The following is a 19,041-nucleotide window of genomic DNA, read 5'->3' on the forward strand; positions in this document are numbered from 1 at the left end:
CTACTAATATTTAATAATTTATGAAATATGTAAATTTGCAATATGACACCAACAATATCTAACAGTAATACAGGATCTCTCTATATATATGTGAATACCCACTGCAGTTGTTATCACTCTAAGGTAATTCTTATCACTCTAAACACATAGGAAATATGCAATACAATATTAAATATAGACAGTCTCACCACACCCAGAACTTGGACTATGACACCTTCCCAGTGGATTCAGCTGGCAATGGAAACGCCTTCAGAATAATGGCCACAGGGCAAGTGATAGATAGGCAGTGTTGGAAAATGTAGGATGGGAGAAATTTAGAGAGTGTAGAAGTTTACTAAAAAGTTTTTAAAAGTTTGAAAGGATGAAAGAGTGGTTATTCAGCAGGGATGGATTTCAGCCTCGTCTGATTTCTTCAGCTTGTTTTTCTTTGGCTCCAGTGAGATTTTTCAGTGAGTCTTTCAGTCAGTCTTTTTTTTTAGTGAGGTTTTTTTTTCAGGTTTTTTTTTTTTTTCTAAATCGGGTGCATGGCTTTTTATACCATCTAAACTATTGTTTTAAAAGACCCTCCCAACAGGCTTTTGATTGGCCGGTCGAGAAGTGTATGTACCTAAGCTATCTCTCACCTGTCCGCCAGGTGGCAGTCAGGTACCATAGAACAATTTGAGTATTGATGATGACTCACACCTCGGGTGGAATTCAAGGTGATTTCAGGTATTAAATATACGTCTCATCCAGATATATATATTTGATTATACCTATAATGTCCTGGATAGGAACTATAGAAGATATATGTGTATTCAGTTATTCATTTCCCTGAGATACAAACTTGTGTGAAAGCATTTGTTTTCTGATAAAACATACAACTGATACTAATTCACAATATATCTTACTTTTCATCATTTCATACTCAATTTAGTGATATACAATCCCCATTGCTGAATGTATTTTTGTTTCAGAAAGAGTAGGAATAATGTCTCTTTTTGTTAATGTCTTTGTGGGTAAAATATAAGTTCCAAGCTTTAACTTTTAGTCTTAAGAATGACACAATACTGATGTTTACGTCCATTGTAAAGATAATAGGGCAACAACCAGTTGTCCTTGTAGTTTGAAAAAAAACAGTTTGAAAAGACTGTTGACTCATCACTCTTTTCAAGGCATTGTTTACTCTTCTCAGACTTGCAAGTATGGTCTCATATATTGTTAACTGTCGGTGTGGTGACTCAATGTTTAGAGGTCCAACGTCTTATTTGACTGTCTGATTAACTTTTGTAGATGCACTTTCCCCAACCCCAATGGATAAATAGCATTTGTTGAGAATATACATTTTAACTAGTCTCATAGTCGCCAACTTAAACTTCTCAGGATTGTCTATCTTGGGCCACCTGTAGATAGTCAAACAGTCTATTGTCTCTGGAAAGAGCTCCTTCCACCCATTGTCTGCATGTAACTTCTAGAGATGAGCGAATTATTCAAAAATTTGATTCGGCTGATTCGCCGAATTTGCGGGAGAAATTCGATTCGATGCGAATTTATTCGCTGCGAATTTAACTAATTAAAAGGGTTTCTAGGCTTCAGAGAGCCTTTATATTAGTGCAGAACACTGTACCTTTAATTTAAATGCCCTTGGAGTCTGCTGGGGAAGAGAAATAATACTGTCAGTCAGTATGACATGCAGATGAGTGCCGTCGATCTTAGAATCACCGCAAACTTCACTCATTTGGGCAGTCACGGGGCACGACGAAGAAGAAGAAGAATGAAAAGAAGAAGAAGAAGAATGAAAAGAAGAAGAAGAATGAAAAGAAGAATAAGAAGAATGAAAAGAAGAATAAGAAGAATGAAAAGAAGAAGAATGAAAAGAAGAATGAGAAGAATGAAAAGAAGAAGAAGAATGAAAAGAAGAATGAAAAGAAGAAGAATGAAAAGAAGAATGAGAAGAATGAAAAGAAGAATGAAAAGAAGAAGGAGAAGAATGAAAAGAAGAAGAAGAATGAAAAGAAGAATGAGAAGAAGAATGAAAAGAAGAATGAGAAGAATGAAAAGAAGAAGAATGAAAAGAAGAATGAGAAGAATGAAAAGAAGAAGAAGAATGAAAAGAAGAAGAATGAAAAGAAGAATGAGAAGAATGAAAAGAAGAAGGAGAAGAATGAAAAGAAGAATGAAAAGAAGAAGAAGAATGAGAAGAAGAATGAAAAGAAGAATGAGAAGAAGAATGAAAAGAAGAATGAAAAGAAGAATGAAAAGAAGAAGAAGAAGAATGAAAAGAAGAAGAAGAATGAAAAGAAGAATGAAAAGAAGAAGAAGAAGAATGAAAAGAAGAATGAACTATATTACTATATCAGTCTCTAATGGATGCTGGAGAGTTAAACCCCCTAACACCTGCTGTGCCCATTATGAGGGGTTCCCACCATCCCTGTGCTGAGGTTCCAGGTCTGCACACCTGCTGCGCCATTATGAGAAGTTCCCACCATCCCTGTGCTGAGTTCCTGGGTCTGTACACCTGCTCTGCCCATTAGGAGGAGTTCCCACCATCCCTGTGCTAAATTCCTGGGACTGTACACCTGCTGTTCCCATTATGAGGGGTTTCTACCATCCCTGTGCTGAGGTCCCAGGTCTGCACACCTGCTGCGCCCATTACTAGGGGTTCCCACCATCCCTGTGCTGAGGTTCTGGGTATGCACACCTGCTGTGCCCATTATGAGGGGTTCCTACCATCCATGTGCTGAGGTTCCAGGTCGGCACACCTGCTGCGCCCATTATGAGAAGTTCCCACCATCCCTGTGCTGAGTTCCTGGGTCTGTACACCTGCTCTGCCCATTAGGAGGAGTTCCCACCATCCCTGTGCTAAATTCCTGGGACTGTACACCTGCTGTTCCCATTATGAGGGGTTTCTACCATCCCTGTGCTGAGGTCCCAGGTCTGCACACCTGCTGCGCCCATTACTAGGGGTTCCCACCATCCCTGTGCTGAGGTTCTGGGTATGCACACCTGCTGTGCCCATTATGAGGGGTTCCTACCATCCATGTGCTGAGATTCCGGGTCTGCCCACCTGCTTTACCCATTATTAGGGGTTCCCACCATCCCTGTGCTGAGGTTCCAGGTCTGCACACCTGCTGCGCCCATTATGAGAAGTTCCCACCATCCCTGTGCTGAGTTCCTGGGTCTGTACACCTGCTCTGCCCATTAGGAGGAGTTCCCACCATCCCTGTGCTAAATTCCTGGGTCTGTACACCTGCTGTTCCCATTATGAGGGGTTTCTACCATCCCTGTGCTGAGGTCCCAGGTCTGCACACCTGCTGCGCCCATTACTAGGGGTTCCCACCATCCCTGTGCTGAGGTTCTGGGTATGCACACCTGCTGTGCCCATTATGAGGGGTTCCTACCATCCATGTGCTGAGGTTCCAGGTCAGCACACCTGCTGCGCCCATTATGAGAAGTTCCCACCATCCCTGTGCTGAGTTCCTGGGTCTGTACACCTGCTCTGCCCATTAGGAGGAGTTCCCACCATCCCTGTGCTAAATTCCTGGGTCTGTACATGAAAAGAAGAAGAAGAAGAATGAAAAGAAGAAGAAGAAGAATGAAAAGAAGAATGAAAAGAATGAAAAGAAGAAGAAGAATGAGAAGAATGAAAAGAAGAAGAAGAAGAATGAAAAGAAGAATGAAAAGAAGAAGAAGAATGAAAAGAAGAAGAAGAATGAAAAGAACAATGAGAAAAATGAAAAGAAGAAGGAGAAGAATGAAAAGAAGAATGAAAAGAAGAAGAAGAAGAATGAAAAGAAGAATGAGAAGAATGAAAAGAAGAATGAGAAGAAGAATGAGAAGAAGAATGAGAAGAAGAATGAAAAGAAGAATGAGAAGAAGAATGAGAAGAATGAAAAGAAGAATGAGAAGAATGAAAAGAAGAATGAGAAGAATGAAAAGAAGAAGAAGAATGAAAAGAAGAATGAGAAGAATGAAAAGAAGAAGAAGAAGAATGAAAAGAAGAAGAAGAAGAATGAAAAGAAGAATGAGAAGAAGAATGAAAAGAAGAAGAAGAAGAATGAAAAGAAGAATGAAAAGAAGAAGAAGAAGAATGAAAAGAAGAAGAAGAAGAATGAAAAGAAGAATGAGAAGAATGAAAAGAAGAAGAATGAAAAGAAGAATGAGAAGAACACCTGCTGCGCCCATTACTAGGGGTTCCCACCATCCCTGTGCTGAGGTTCTGGGTATGCACACCTGCTGTGCCCATTATGAGGGGTTCCTACCATCCATGTGCTGAGATTCCGGGTCTGCCCACCTGCTTTACCCATTATTAGGGGTTCCCACCATCCCTGTGCTGAGGTTCCAGGTCTGCACACCTGCTGCGCCCATTATGAGAAGTTCCCACCATCCCTGTGCTGAGTTCCTGGGTCTGTACACCTGCTCTGCCCATTAGGAGGAGTTCCCACCATCCCTGTGCTAAATTCCTGGGTCTGTACACCTGCTGTTCCCATTATGAGGGGTTTCTACCATCCCTGTGCTGAGGTCCGAGGTCTGCACACCTGCTGCGCCCATTACTAGGGGTTCCCACCATCCCTGTGCTGAGGTTCTGGGTATGCACACCTGCTGTGCCCATTATGAGGGGTTCCTACCATCCATGTGCTGAGGTTCCAGGTCGGCACACCTGCTGCGCCCATTATGAGAAGTTCCCACCATCCCTGTGCTGAGTTCCTGGGTCTGTACACCTGCTCTGCCCATTAGGAGGAGTTCCCACCATCCCTGTGCTAAATTCCTGGGTCTGTACATGAAAAGAAGAAGAAGAAGAATGAAAAGAAGAAGAAGAAGAATGAAAAGAAGAATGAGAAGAATGAAAAGAAGAAGAAGAATGAGAAGAATGAAAAGAAGAAGAAGAAGAATGAAAAGAAGAATGAAAAGAAGAAGAAGAAGAATGAAAAGAAGAAGAAGAATGAAAAGAAGAAGAAGAATGAAAAGAACAATGAGAAGAATGAAAAGAAGGAGAAGAATGAAAAGAAGAATGAAAAGAAGAAGAAGAAGAATGAAAAGAAGAATGAGAAGAATGAAAAGAAGAATGAGAAGAAGAATGAAAAGAAGAATGAGAAGAAGAATGAAAAGAAGAATGAGAAGAAGAATGAAAAGAAGAATGAAAAGAAGAATGAGAAGAATGAAAAGAAGAATGAGAAGAATGAAAAGAAGAAGAATGAAAAGAAGAATGAGAAGAAGAATGAGAAGAATGAAAAGAAGAAGAAGAAGAATGAAAAGAAGAAGAAGAAGAATGAAAAGAAGAATGAGAAGAAGAATGAAAAGAAGAAGAAGAAGAATGAAAAGAAGAATGAAAAGAAGAAGAAGAAGAATGAAAAGAAGAAGAAGAAGAATGAAAAGAAGAATGAGAAGAATGAAAAGAAGAAGAATGAAAAGAAGAATGAGAAGAACACCTGCTGCGCCCATTACTAGGGGTTCCCACCATCCCTGTGCTGAGGTTCTGGGTATACACACCTGCTGTGCCCATTATGAGGGGTTCCTACCATCCATGTGCTGAGATTCCGGGTCTGCCCACCTGCTTTACCCATTATTAGGGGTTCCCACCATCCCTGTGCTGAGGTTCCAGGTCTGCACACCTGCTGCGCCCATTATGAGAAGTTCCCACCATCCCTGTGCTGAGTTCCTGGGTCTGTACACCTGCTCTGCCCATTAGGATGAGTTCCCACCATCCCTGTGCTAAATTCCTGGGTCTGTACACCTGCTGTTCCCATTATGAGGGGTTTCTACCATCCCTGTGCTGAGGTCCCAGGTCTGCACACCTGCTGCGCCCATTACTAGGGGTTCCCACCATCCCTGTGCTGAGGTTCTGGGTATACACACCTGCTGTGCCCATTATGAGGGGTTCCTACCATCCATGTGCTGAGATTCCGGGTCTGCCCACCTGCTTTACCCATTATTAGGGGTTCCCACCATCCCTGTGCTGAGGTTCCAGGTCTGCACACCTGCTGCGCCCATTATGAGAAGTTCCCACCATCCCTGTGCTGAGTTCCTGGGTCTGTACACCTGCTCTGCCCATTAGGAGGAGTTCCCACCATCCCTGTGCTAAATTCCTGGGTCTGTACACCTGCTGTTCCCATTATGAGGGGTTTCTACCATCCCTGTGCTGAGGTCCCAGGTCTGCACACCTGCTGCGCCCATTACTAGGGGTTCCCACCATCCCTGTGCTGAGGTTCTGGGTATGCACACCTGCTGTGCCCATTATGAGGGGTTCCTACCATCCATGTGCTGAGGTTCCAGGTCGGCACACCTGCTGCGCCCATTATGAGAAGTTCCCACCATCCCTGTGCTGAGTTCCTGGGTCTGTACACCTGCTCTGCCCATTAGGAGGAGTTCCCACCATCCCTGTGCTAAATTCCTGGGACTGTACACCTGCTGTTCCCATTATGAGGGGTTTCTACCATCCCTGTGCTGAGGTCCCAGGTCTGCACACCTGCTGCGCCCATTACTAGGGGTTCCCACCATCCCTGTGCTGAGGTTCTGGGTATGCACACCTGCTGTGCCCATTATGAGGGGTTCCTACCATCCATGTGCTGAGATTCCGGGTCTGCCCACCTGCTTTACCCATTATTAGGGGTTCCCACCATCCCTGTGCTGAGGTTCCAGGTCTGCACACCTGCTGCGCCCATTATGAGAAGTTCCCACCATCCCTGTGCTGAGTTCCTGGGTCTGTACACCTGCTCTGCCCATTAGGAGGAGTTCCCACCATCCCTGTGCTAAATTCCTGGGTCTGTACACCTGCTGTTCCCATTATGAGGGGTTTCTACCATCCCTGTGCTGAGGTCCCAGGTCTGCACACCTGCTGCGCCCATTACTAGGGGTTCCCACCATCCCTGTGCTGAGGTTCTGGGTATGCACACCTGCTGTGCCCATTATGAGGGGTTCCTACCATCCATGTGCTGAGGTTCTGGGTATGCACACCTGCTGTGCCCATTATGAGGGGTTCCTACCATCCATGTGCTGAGGTTCCAGGTCGGCACACCTGCTGCGCCCATTATGAGAAGTTCCCACCATCCCTGTGCTGAGTTCCTGGGTCTGTACACCTGCTCTGCCCATTAGGAGGAGTTCCCACCATCCCTGTGCTAAATTCCTGGGTCTGTACATGAAAAGAAGAAGAAGAAGAATGAAAAGAAGCAGAAGAAGAATGAAAAGAAGAAGAAGAAGAATGAAAAGAAGAATGAGAAGAATGAAAAGAAGAAGAAAAATGAGAAGAAGAATGAGAAGAATGAAAAGAAGAAGAAGAAGAATGAAAAGAAGAAGAAGAAGAATGAAAAGAAGAAGAAGAATGAAAAGAACAATGAGAAGAATGAAAAGAAGAAGGAGAAGAATGAAAAGAAGAATGAAAAGAAGAAGAAGAAGAATGAAAATAAGAATGAGAAGAATGAAAAGAAGAAGAAGAATGAAAAGAAGAATGAGAAGAAGAATGAGAAGAATGAAAAGAAGAATGAGAAGAATGAAAAGAAGAATGAGAAGAATGAGAAGAATGAGAAGAATGAAAAGAAGAAGAAGAATGAAAAGAAGAATGAGAAGAAGAATGAGAAGAATGAAAAGAAGAAGAAGAAGAATGAAAAGAAGAAGAAGAAGAATGAAAAGAGGAATGAGAAGAAGAATGAAAAGAAGAAGAAGAAGAATGAAAAGAAGAATGAAAAGAAGAAGAAGAATGAAAAGAAGAAGAAGAAGAATGAAAAGAAGAAGAAGAAGAATGAAAAGAAGAATGAGAAGAATGAAAAGAAGAATGAGAAGAACACCTGCTGCGCCCATTACTAGGGGTTCCCACCATCCCTGTGCTGAGGTTCTGGGTATGCACACCTGCTGTGCCCATTATGAGGGGTTCCTACCATCCATGTGCTGAGATTCCGGGTCTGCCCACCTGCTTTACCCATTATTAGGGGTTCCCACCATCCCTGTGCTGAGGTTCCAGGTCTGCACACCTGCTGCGCCCATTATGAGAAGTTCCCACCATCCCTGTGCTGAGTTCCTGGGTCTGTACACCTGCTCTGCCCATTAGGAGGAGTTCCCACCATCCCTGTGCTAAATTCCTGGGTCTGTACACCTGCTGTTCCCATTATGAGGGGTTTCTACCATCCCTGTGCTGAGGTCCCAGGTCTGCACACCTGCTGCGCCCATTACTAGGGGTTCCCACCATCCCTGTGCTGAGGTTCTGGGTATGCACACCTGCTGTGCCCATTATGAGGGGTTCCTACCATCCATGTGCTGAGGTTCCAGGTCGGCACACCTGCTGCGCCCATTATGAGAAGTTCCCACCATCCCTGTGCTGAGTTCCTGGGTCTGTACACCTGCTCTGCCCATTAGGAGGAGTTCCCACCATCCCTGTGCTAAATTCCTAGGACTGTACACCTGCTGTTCCCATTATGAGGGGTTTCTACCATCCCTGTGCTGAGGTCCCAGGTCTGCACACCTGCTGCGCCCATTACTAGGGGTTCCCACCATCCCTGTGCTGAGGTTCTGGGTATGCACACCTGCTGTGCCCATTATGAGGGGTTCCTACCATCCATGTGCTGAGATTCCGGGTCTGCCCACCTGCTTTACCCATTATTAGGGGTTCCCACCATCCCTGTGCTGAGGTTCTGGGTATGCACACCTGCTGTGCCCATTATGAGGGGTTCCTACCATCCATGTGCTGAGATTCCGGGTCTGCCCACCTGCTTTACCCATTATTAGGGGTTCCCACCATCCCTGTGCTGAGGTTCCAGGTCTGCACACCTGCTGCGCCCATTATGAGAAGTTCCCACCATCCCTGTGCTGAGTTCCTGGGTCTGTACACCTGCTCTGCCCATTAGGATGAGTTCCTACCATCCCTGTGCTAAATTCCTGGGTCTGTACACCTGCTGTTCCCATTATGAGGGGTTTCTACCATCCCTGTGCTGAGGTCCCAGGTCTGCACACCTGCTGCGCCCATTACTAGGGGTTCCCACCATCCCTGTGCTGAGGTTCTGGGTATGCACACCTGCTGTGCCCATTATGAGGGGTTCCTACCATCCATGTGCTGAGGTTCCAGGTCGGCACACCTGCTGCGCCCATTATGAGAAGTTCCCACCATCCCTGTGCTGAGTTCCTGGGTCTGTACACCTGCTCTGCCCATTAGGAGGAGTTCCCACCATCCCTGTGCTAAATTCCTGGGACTGTACACCTGCTGTTCCCATTATGAGGGGTTTCTACCATCCCTGTGCTGAGGTCCCAGGTCTGCACACCTGCTGCGCCCATTACTAGGGGTTCCCACCATCCCTGTGCTGAGGTTCTGGGTATGCACACCTGCTGTGCCCATTATGAGGGGTTCCTACCATCCATGTGCTGAGATTCCGGGTCTGCCCACCTGCTTTACCCATTATTAGGGGTTCCCACCATCCCTGTGCTGAGGTTCCAGGTCTGCACACCTGCTGCGCCCATTATGAGAAGTTCCCACCATCCCTGTGCTGAGTTCCTGGGTCTGTACACCTGCTCTGCCCATTAGGAGGAGTTCCCACCATCCCTGTGCTAAATTCCTGGGTCTGTACACCTGCTGTTCCCATTATGAGGGGTTTCTACCATCCCTGTGCTGAGGTCCCAGGTCTGCACACCTGCTGCGCCCATTACTAGGGGTTCCCACCATCCCTGTGCTGAGGTTCTGGGTATGCACACCTGCTGTGCCCATTATGAGGGGTTCCTACCATCCATGTGCTGAGGTTCCAGGTCGGCACACCTGCTGCGCCCATTATGAGAAGTTCCCACCATCCCTGTGCTGAGTTCCTGGGTCTGTACACCTGCTCTGCCCATTAGGAGGAGTTCCCACCATCCCTGTGCTAAATTCCTGGGTCTGTACATGAAAAGAAGAAGAATGAAAAGAAGAAGAAGAAGAATGAAAAGAAGAAGAAGAAGAATGAAAAGAAGAATGAGAAGAATGAAAAGAAGAAGAAGAATGAGAAGAATGAAAAGAAGAAGAAGAAGAATGAAAAGAAGAATGAAAAGAAGAAGAAGAAGAATGAAAAGAAGAAGAAGAAGAAGAATGAAAAGAAGAAGAAGAATGAAAAGAACAATGAGAAGAATGAAAAGAAGAAGGAGAAGAATGAAAAGAAGAATGAAAAGAAGAAGAAGAAGAATGAAAAGAAGAATGAGAAGAATGAAAAGAAGAATGAGAAGAAGAATGAAAAGAAGAATGAGAAGAAGAATGAAAAGAAGAATGAGAAGAAGAATGAGAAGAATGAAAAGAAGAATGAGAAGAATGAAAAGAAGAATGAGAAGAATGAAAAGAAGAAGAAGAATGAAAAGAAGAATGAGAAGAAGAATGAGAAGAATGAAAAGAAGAAGAAGAAGAATGAAAAGAAGAAGAAGAAGAATGAAAAGAAGAATGAGAAGAAGAATGAAAAGAAGAAGAAGAAGAATGAAAAGAAGAATGAAAAGAAGAAGAAGAAGAATGAAAAGAAGAAGAAGAAGAATGAAAAGAAGAATGAGAAGAATGAAAAGAAGAAGAATGAAAAGAAGAATGAGAAGAACACCTGCTGCGCCCATTACTAGGGGTTCCCACCATCCCTGTGCTGAGGTTCTGGGTATGCACACCTGCTGTGCCCATTATGAGGGGTTCCTACCATCCATGTGCTGAGATTCCGGGTCTGCCCACCTGCTTTACCCATTATGAGGGGTTCCTACCATCCCTGTGCTAAATTCCTGGGTCTGTACATGAAAAGAAGAAGAAGAAGAATGAAAAGAAGAAGAAGAAGAATGAAAAGAAGAATGAGAAGAATGAAAAGAAGAAGAAGAATGAGAAGAAGAATGAGAAGAAGAATGAGAAGAATGAAAAGAAGAAGAAGAATGAAAATAAGAAGAAGAAGAATGAAAATAAGAAGAAGAAGAATGAAAAGAAGAATGAAAAGAAGAAGAAGAAGAATGAAAAGAAGAAGAAGAAGAAGAATGAAAAGAAGAAGAAGAATGAAAAGAACAATGAGAAGAATGAAAAGAAGAAGGAGAAGAATGAAAAGAAGAATGAAAAGAAGAAGAAGAAGAATGAAAAGGAGAATGAGAAGAATGAAAAGAAGAATGAGAAGAATGAAAAGCAGAATGAGAAGAAGAATGAAAAGAAGAATGAGAAGAATGAAAAGAAGAATGAGAAGAATGAAAAGAAGAATGAAAAGAAGAATGAGAAGAATGAAAAGAAGAAGAAGAATGAAAAGAAGAATGAGAAGAAGAATGAGAAGAATGAAAAGAAGAAGAAGAAGAATGAAAAGAAGAATGAGAAGAAGAATGAAAAGAAGAAGAAGAAGAATGAAAAGAAGAATGAAAAGAAGAAGAATGAAAAGAAGAAGAAGAAGAATGAAAAGAAGAAGAAGAAGAATGAAAAGAAGAATGAGAAGAATGAAAAGAAGAAGAAGAAGAACGAAAAGAAGAATGAGAAGAACACCTGCTGCGCCCATTACTAGGGGTTCCCACCATCCCTGTGCTGAGGTTCTGGGTATGCACACCTGCTGTGCCCATTATGAGGGGTTCCTACCATCCATGTGCTAAGATTCCGGGTCTGCCCACCTGCTTTACCCATTATTAGGGGTTCCCACCATCCCTGTGCTGAGGTTCCAGGTCTGCACACCTGCTGCGCCCATTATGAGAAGTTCCCACCATCCCTGTGCTGAGTTCCTGGGTCTGTACACCTGCTCTGCCCATTAGGAGGAGTTCCCACCATCCCTGTGCTAAATTCCTGGGTCTGTACACCTGCTGTTCCCATTATGAGGGGTTTCTACCATCCCTGTGCTGAGGTCCCAGGTCTGCACACCTGCTGCGCCCATTACTATGTTTCAACCGCTGTACATGTGAAGGAACTGTCAGAGAACTGTCAGAAATAGCGGAGCTCTCTGCAGGGACACTTTTGCCGGCTGATCGGGAAAAATCCGGTTTGTGCACCCGAAGTTGGCTAATATTCGGATTCGGCACAAATCGAATTTTTCCTGAAATTCGAAATGAATTCCACTTCGCCTGGTTCGATTCGCTCATCTCTAGTAACTTCATTAGAGGGTCCTTCGAATTCCGACCAAAAAGAGTTAACCCTTAACAGATGGCTAGGCTGGTTGGCTGTTGAAATAAAGTTATGTTTTTGATAAATAACTTCAAAAGGCACTACACTGCCTATCCCTCCACTGCCTTCCAGTTGCCCAACGAATAAAATTCAAAGCACTAACAATAACGTATAAAGCCATTTATAACTCTGCCCCAAATTACATCACCAATCTTGTCTCTAAATATCATCCAAACTGTACTCTCCGCTCCTCACAAGACCTCCTACTCTCTAGCTCCCTTGTCTCCTCCTCCCATGCTCGTCTCCAGGACTTCTCCAGAGCTTTCCCCATCCTCTGGAACTCTCTACCCCAATTTATCAGACTATCGCCTACTCTGCTCACTTTTAGGCGAGCTCTGAAAACCTATCTCTTCAGGGAAGCCTATCCTGCCCTCAGCTAATACTGGAATCTTCTACTCTTCCAACCAGTCCATCCCCCACAGTTACTACCTTTTGCACCACTAGCCCCTCCCTCCTAGATTGTAAGCTCCAAGGAGCAGGGCCCTAAAATCGCTCTTGTATTGAACTGTATTGTTACTGTATTGTCTCCCGTTATATTGTAAAGCGCTGAGCAAACTGTTGGCGCTATATAAATCCTGTATAATAATATAATAATAATATGGCTAATGTGTAAGGTAAAGTCTACAGGCTTGGAAAAATCTGTATCTAAATGGATAGAAAACTGGCTAAAAGATCGTATTCAGAGAGTAGCTGTTAATTATTATTATTATTATTATACAGTATTTATATAGCGCCAAAAAGGTTTGCTCAGCGCTGTACATTATAGTGGGGGACAGAACATGAGACAATACAGCAACAAACAATACACGAGGGGTTCGAGGGCCCTGCTCTTTCGAGCTTGCAATCTAGGAGGGAGGGGATAGTGGCACAGGAGGAAGTGGCTGTGGGGGATGGAGTGGTAGGAGGAGTGGAGGAGATCGGCAGTTAGGTGAGAGTGGGGTAGGCTTCCCTGAGGAGATGGGTTTTCAGGGTGCGCCTAAAGATGAGGAGGGAAGGTGACAGTCTGATGGATTGGGGTAGTGAGTTCCAGAGGATAGGGGAGGTCCTGGAGAAGTCTTGCAGTTGGGCGTGGGAGGTGGAGACCAGGGAGCTAGAAAGTAGGAGGTCTTGTGAGGAGCGAAGATTACGGGTTGGGTGGTATTTGGGTATCAAGTCGGTGAGGTAGTTTGGGGCAGCGTTGTGAATGGCTTTGTATGTCAGTGTTAGTAGTTTGAATTTGATGCGTTGGGCTATCGGGAGCCAATGGAGAGAATGACAGAGGGGGGTAGCAGAAGAGGAGCGGTTGGTAAGGTGGATGAGTCTGTCTGCTGAGTTCAGGATAGACTGAAGCAGGGATAGTCTGTGATGAGGTAGGCCGGTGAGGAGGGAGTTGCAGTAGTCCAGACGTGAGATAATAAGGGAGTAAACGAGTTGTTTAGTAGTGTCTGGGGTTAGGAAGGTATGTATTTTGGAGATGTTGTGGAGGTGGAGCCTGCATGAGCTTGCTAATGATTGGACATGGGGTTGGAAGGACAGGTTTGAATCTAGAGTGACACCTAGGACTTTGGCTTGCGGGGTGGGACTGATGGTGGCATTGTTGGTCGTTATGGAGAGGGGGGGGGGCGCGGGCTGGGGGGAAAATTAGGAGCTCGGTTTTGGAAAGGTTCCGTATGAGGAAGTGGAGCGACATGCAGTCTGATATGTCGTTCAGCAGGTGGGTGATACGGGTAAAGACTGAAGGGGTGAGTTGAGGGGTGGAGAGGTAAGTTTGCATGTCATCGGCGTAGAGGTGATAGTTAAAGCCATGGGAGTGTATCAGTTTGCCGAGGAAGGAGGTGTAGATGGAGAAGAGAAGGGGCCTGAGGACAGAGCCTTGGGGGACCCCAACAGAGAGGGGGAGAGAGGGGGAGGTGGTAGCGTTATAGGTAATGCTGAAGGAGTGTTGGGAGAGATAGGAGGAGAGCCAGGAGAGAGCGGAGTCTCTGATGCCGAGGGAGTGTAGTTTATCAAGGAGGAGGGGGTGGTCAACTGTGTCGAAGGCCGCGGAAAGGTCAAGGAGTAAGAGGACTGAGTAGTGGCCATTAGCTTTGGCGGTTAGCAGGTCATTAGTGATTTTGAGTAGGGCGGTTTCGGTGGAGTGTATGGGACGGAAGCCAGACTGTAGTGGATCAAGGAGGTTGTTGTCAGTGAGGTGGCCGCTTAGGCGATTGTAGACTAAGCGCTCAAGGAGCTTGGATGTGAATGGCAGCAGGGAGATGGGTCTAAGGTTGTTCAGGTCAGTGGGGTCCAGGGAGGGTTTTTTGAGTATGGGAGTGATGTGCGCGTGCTTTAGGGGGAAGGGGAATGCGCCAGTAGAAAGGGAGAGATACTCTGAATGGTCTAGCTTTGTTAGTGGTGTACCCCAAGGTTCAGTGATGGGACCCTTACTTTTTAATATAATTATAAACAATATAGAGTCTGAGATTAAAAATACCATTTCAGTCTTTGCAGATGACACCAAGCTGTGCAGAGGAATAACGTCCTTACAGGATGTCTCCAATTTACAAGCTGACCTCAATGCACTGTTTAATTGAGCAGCTATGTGGCAAATGAGGTTTAATGTTGATAAATGTAGGTTAGCACTTGGGGACTAAGAATATGCATGCATCATACATACTAGGGGGCGGTACAACTGTGGGAATCAATGGTGGAGAAGGTTCTGGGAGTTCTGGTAGATCACATGCTTAATAATGGCATGCAATGCCAAGCTGCGGTTTCTAAAGCGACCAAATCCTCGCTTGTATTAAAAGAGGTATAGGCTCCAGAGAGAGATATCATATTACCCCTGTACACATCATTAGTAAGACCTCATCTGGAATATGCAGTTCAATTTTGGGCACCAATTCACAAAAAGAACATTGGGGAACTGAAGAAAGTACAGAAAAGGGCAACTAAACTGATAAAAGGCATGGGGGAGCTCAGCTATGAGGAAATATTAGAGGAACTGAATTTATTCTCTCTAGAGAAGAGGAGATTAGGGGGGATATGATCAGATGACATGTTTTACTAAGTTATCCAAGTAATGAATTATTTGATTGCATTTCAGATGATGAAGAGCAAGGATTTGTGAGTCGCACTTGAGGTAGAATCAGTGAAGGAGAAAATGGAAAGAGACAGAACGCAAAATGAACAAAGCTCTCCCTTATTTGGTCTACATTGTCACTGAGGTGAGTGTCATATTTTTTTCTTTTTAAGGGTTCATTAAAGGAGTAAAGCCAAAGCTCGTTTGGCTCTACTTCTCCTGGGAATCACAGTAGTGCAGTTCGTTCAGCACTCCTATGACCCATTTTCTGAAACCCCCTCAGCTGACATCACTCAGCTGGTCCAGGTTCAGGAAAGATCTTGACTTTAACCACTTGCCCTCCTGAGGATTCCCCCCCCCCCCCCTTTCATCCTGACCAGGCAATTTTTTGTGTTGCGGCGCTGCGTTACTTTAACTGACAATTGCACAGTCACACAACGCTGCACCCAAATGAAATTTATGTCCTTTTGTTCCCCACAAATTGAGCTTTCTTTCAGTGGTATTTGATTGCCTGTGCATTTTTGATCGACAATTTTGAAAGAAAAACAATATTTTTGACTTTTTCCTATTAAACATGTCCAGTAAAAATTTTTAAAAAATCAAATTTCATCAAATTTAGGCCAAAATATTTTCTGCTACATTTCTTTGTTGAAAATAACTTGAATCAGTGTTTATTATTTAGTCTGTAGGAAAGTTATAGAAACCACAAACTATCGTATATACAGTGCCTTGAAAAAGTATTCACACCCCTTGAAATTGTCCACATTTTGTCATGTTACAACCAAAAACATAAATGTATTTTATTGGGATTTTATGTGATAGACCAACACAAAGTGGCAAATAATTGTGAAGTGGAAGGAATGATAAATGGTTTTCAAAATTTTTACAAATATCTGAAAAGTGTGGTGTGCATTAGTATTCAGACTCTTTACTCTGATACCCCTAAGTAAGATCTAGTGGGACTAACTACCTTCAGAAATCATCTAATCAGTCCATCTATGTGTAATTTAATCTCAGTATAAATACAGCTGTTTTGTGAAGCCCTCAGAGGTTTGTTAGAGAACATTAGTGAACAAACAGCATCATGAAGGCGAAGGAACACACCAGACAGGTCAGGGATAAAGTTGTGGAGAGGTGTATTGCAGGGTTAGGTTATAAAAAAGCATCCCAAGCTTTGAACATCTCATGGAGCACTGTTCAATCCATCATCTGAAAATGGAGAGTATGGAACAACTGCACACCTACCGAGACATGGCCGTCCACGTAAACTGACAGGCCGGGCAAGGAGAGCATTAATCAGAAAAGCAACCAAGAGGACCATGGTAACTCTGGAGGAGCTGCAGAGATCCACAGCTCAGGTGTGAGAATCTGTCCACAGGACAACTAATAGTCATGCACTCCACAAATCTGGCTTTTATGAAAGAGTGGCAAGAAGAAAGCCATTGTTGAAAGAAAGCCATAAGAAGTCCAGTTTGCAAACACGTCGAAGAAATTGCTCTGGTCAGATGAGATCAAAATTGAACTTTTTGGCCTAAAAGCAAAACGCTATGTGTGGTAGAAAACTACCATTGCACATCACATCACCCTGAACACACCATCCCCACCGTGAAACATGGTGGTGGCAGCATCATGTTGTGGGGATGCTTTTCTTCAGCAAAAACAGGGAAGCTGGTCAGAGTTGAAGGAAAGATGGATGGAGCCAAATACAGGGCAATCTTAAAAGAAAACCTGTTAGAGTCTTCAAAAGACTTGAGTCTGGGGTGCAGGGTCACCTTCCAGCAGGACAACGACTCTAAACATACAGTCAGAGCTACAATGGAATGGTTTAGACCAAAGCATATTCATGTGTTAGAATGGCCCAGTCAAAGTCCAGACCTAAATCCAATTGAGAATCTGTGGAAAGACTTGAAAATTGATGTTCACAGACACTCTCCATACAATCTGACAGAGCTTGAGCTATTTTGCACAGAAGAATGGGCAAAAATTTCACTCTCTAGATATGCAAACCTGGTAGAGACATCCCCAAAAAGACTTGCAGCTGTAATTGCAGCGAAAGGTGGTTCTACAAAGTATTGATTCCGGGGGGCTGAATATAAATGCACGGCACACTTTTCACATATTTATTTGTAAAAAAATTTGAAAACCATTTCTCATTTTCCTTCCACTTCACAATTATGTGCCACTTTGTGTTGGTCTATCACATAAAACCCTGATAAAATACATTTACGTTTTTGGTTGCAACATGACAAAATGTGGACAATTTCAAGGGGTATGAATACTTTTTTAAGGCACTGTATCTGAAAATCAATAATTCCTGATGTACTAATAGCCTGCCTCATTCTTAAGGCCCTAACATGCCAGGACAGTACAAATCTCCCCCAAATGACCCCTTTTTGGAAAGTAGACAGTTCAAGGTATTTAGTAAGAGGCATGGCGAGTTTTTTGAAGTTGTAATTTTTTTGTCCTGATATTTTTAAAAATGAAGAATCAGGACAGTACAGCATCATCATATAACTGGTGTGGTGGTGATCAGGAAAACTGGTGACAGTACAAAAAAAATTGTTTTTCATTAATTCAGTTTTCATCTTTTTTTTTCTTATTTATTTTATTACGATTTTTAACACACTGTGACCAGAGCAAATACTCAAATATATAAAAAATACAACCAATTTTAGTAGTTTCACAATAAATAAAACTAAACTTATAAAATATGTCTCTCTGCTGTTGTTATTTCATATAGATACAAATACACCATCAATTATAGTACATAGGGAAAACTTGAAATGTAGAATTTGTCATACGAGATCCTGAGTGTTTCAGAGTCATAAAACTCCTTCTTTGGGGTATTTCTGCATAAACAGTGATGTAATCTATGAAACTGAAATTGCAATTTTATAATATATAGAATATCAATATATATGTACACGATGCATTAAAATCAATGTATCCACATAAGAATGCAATACTCACACTATAGTGAGTGAAGAGTTAAAAACAGTCACTGGGGCCGCCTAAGTGACAGGTACATAAGGAAGGCTGCATTAATATCATATGACTGCGAAACACCCACCAACTGCTGTTTATGATAGATGTATGCACAGATAAGTGCAAAAGCATCCATATAAGATGATAAATAGTATTGGGATAGTGGAACAGAAGAAAATTCTCTACAAGAATATACACATATATATATATATATATATTTTTTTTTTTTTCTTTTGAAAGTATATTAAAGTAGAGGCATATATTTCAGTGGGGGGCATTAAACAGGCACCCAAAACACCAAAACAAATAAGATCGATTACATTTTGGTGAGTATATTGACTTGGTGGATATGTTTGTTTTTGTGACTTGGGAGCCTCTGTGTAATGCCCCCCACTGAAATATATGTCTCTACTTTAATATACTTCTAAAGGAATCTTTTGATATATATATACATTTTGTTTCTCTTGTAGAAAACTGTCTTCTGTTCCAACATCCAATACTAACTGTCATCTTAGATGGATGCTTTTGGACCTTATCTGTGCAGACATCTATCATAAAGAGCAATTGGTGGGTGTTTGGCAGTTACTTCCTTTTTACATCTTTTTTTGATTGTATTGACTGACATTAATGCAGCCTCCCTTACGTACCTATCACTTAGACAGACTGTTTGATGAGCCACAGGAAGCTGGGACCCTAAGGGGACACAAGTGGGGAAGTGATGGTCATGTGGTTTGTTTTTATGCTACGGCTGATGTTTCAACCTTATATTCACTCTAGTGTGAGTATTGCATACTTACATATATCTGTATATTGATAGTGTATTTATTCAAAAATTGCAATTTCAGTTCCATAGATTAAACTAACCTTCATGCAGAAATATCCCTGAAGAAGGAGCATTATGACTCTGAAACGCTTGGGGTCTTGCATGACAAATTGTACATTTCAA

At 43.1% G+C, this 19,041-nt stretch overlaps 1 long non-coding RNA gene across 9 annotated transcripts in view; it reads left to right on the forward strand.

Annotated features, from left to right (window-relative positions):
• Window positions 1-19,041, forward strand: part of LOC149455897 (uncharacterized) — a 363,195-nt gene that overhangs the window by 261,457 nt on the left and 82,697 nt on the right. For all 9 annotated transcript variants that reach the window (XR_016314014.1, XR_016314016.1, XR_016314010.1 and 6 more), the window contains one exon: window positions 15,135-15,255. This is a non-coding gene — a long non-coding RNA (uncharacterized LOC149455897). The remainder of the gene's footprint in view (window positions 1-15,134; window positions 15,256-19,041) is intronic.

The sequence above is a fragment of the Staurois parvus genome, unplaced genomic scaffold, assembly GCF_062004578.1.
Source record: "Staurois parvus isolate SC_StPar_1 unplaced genomic scaffold, SC_StPar_1.0 ptg000385l, whole genome shotgun sequence".
NCBI classification, from domain to species: Eukaryota; Metazoa; Chordata; class Amphibia; order Anura; family Ranidae; genus Staurois; species Staurois parvus.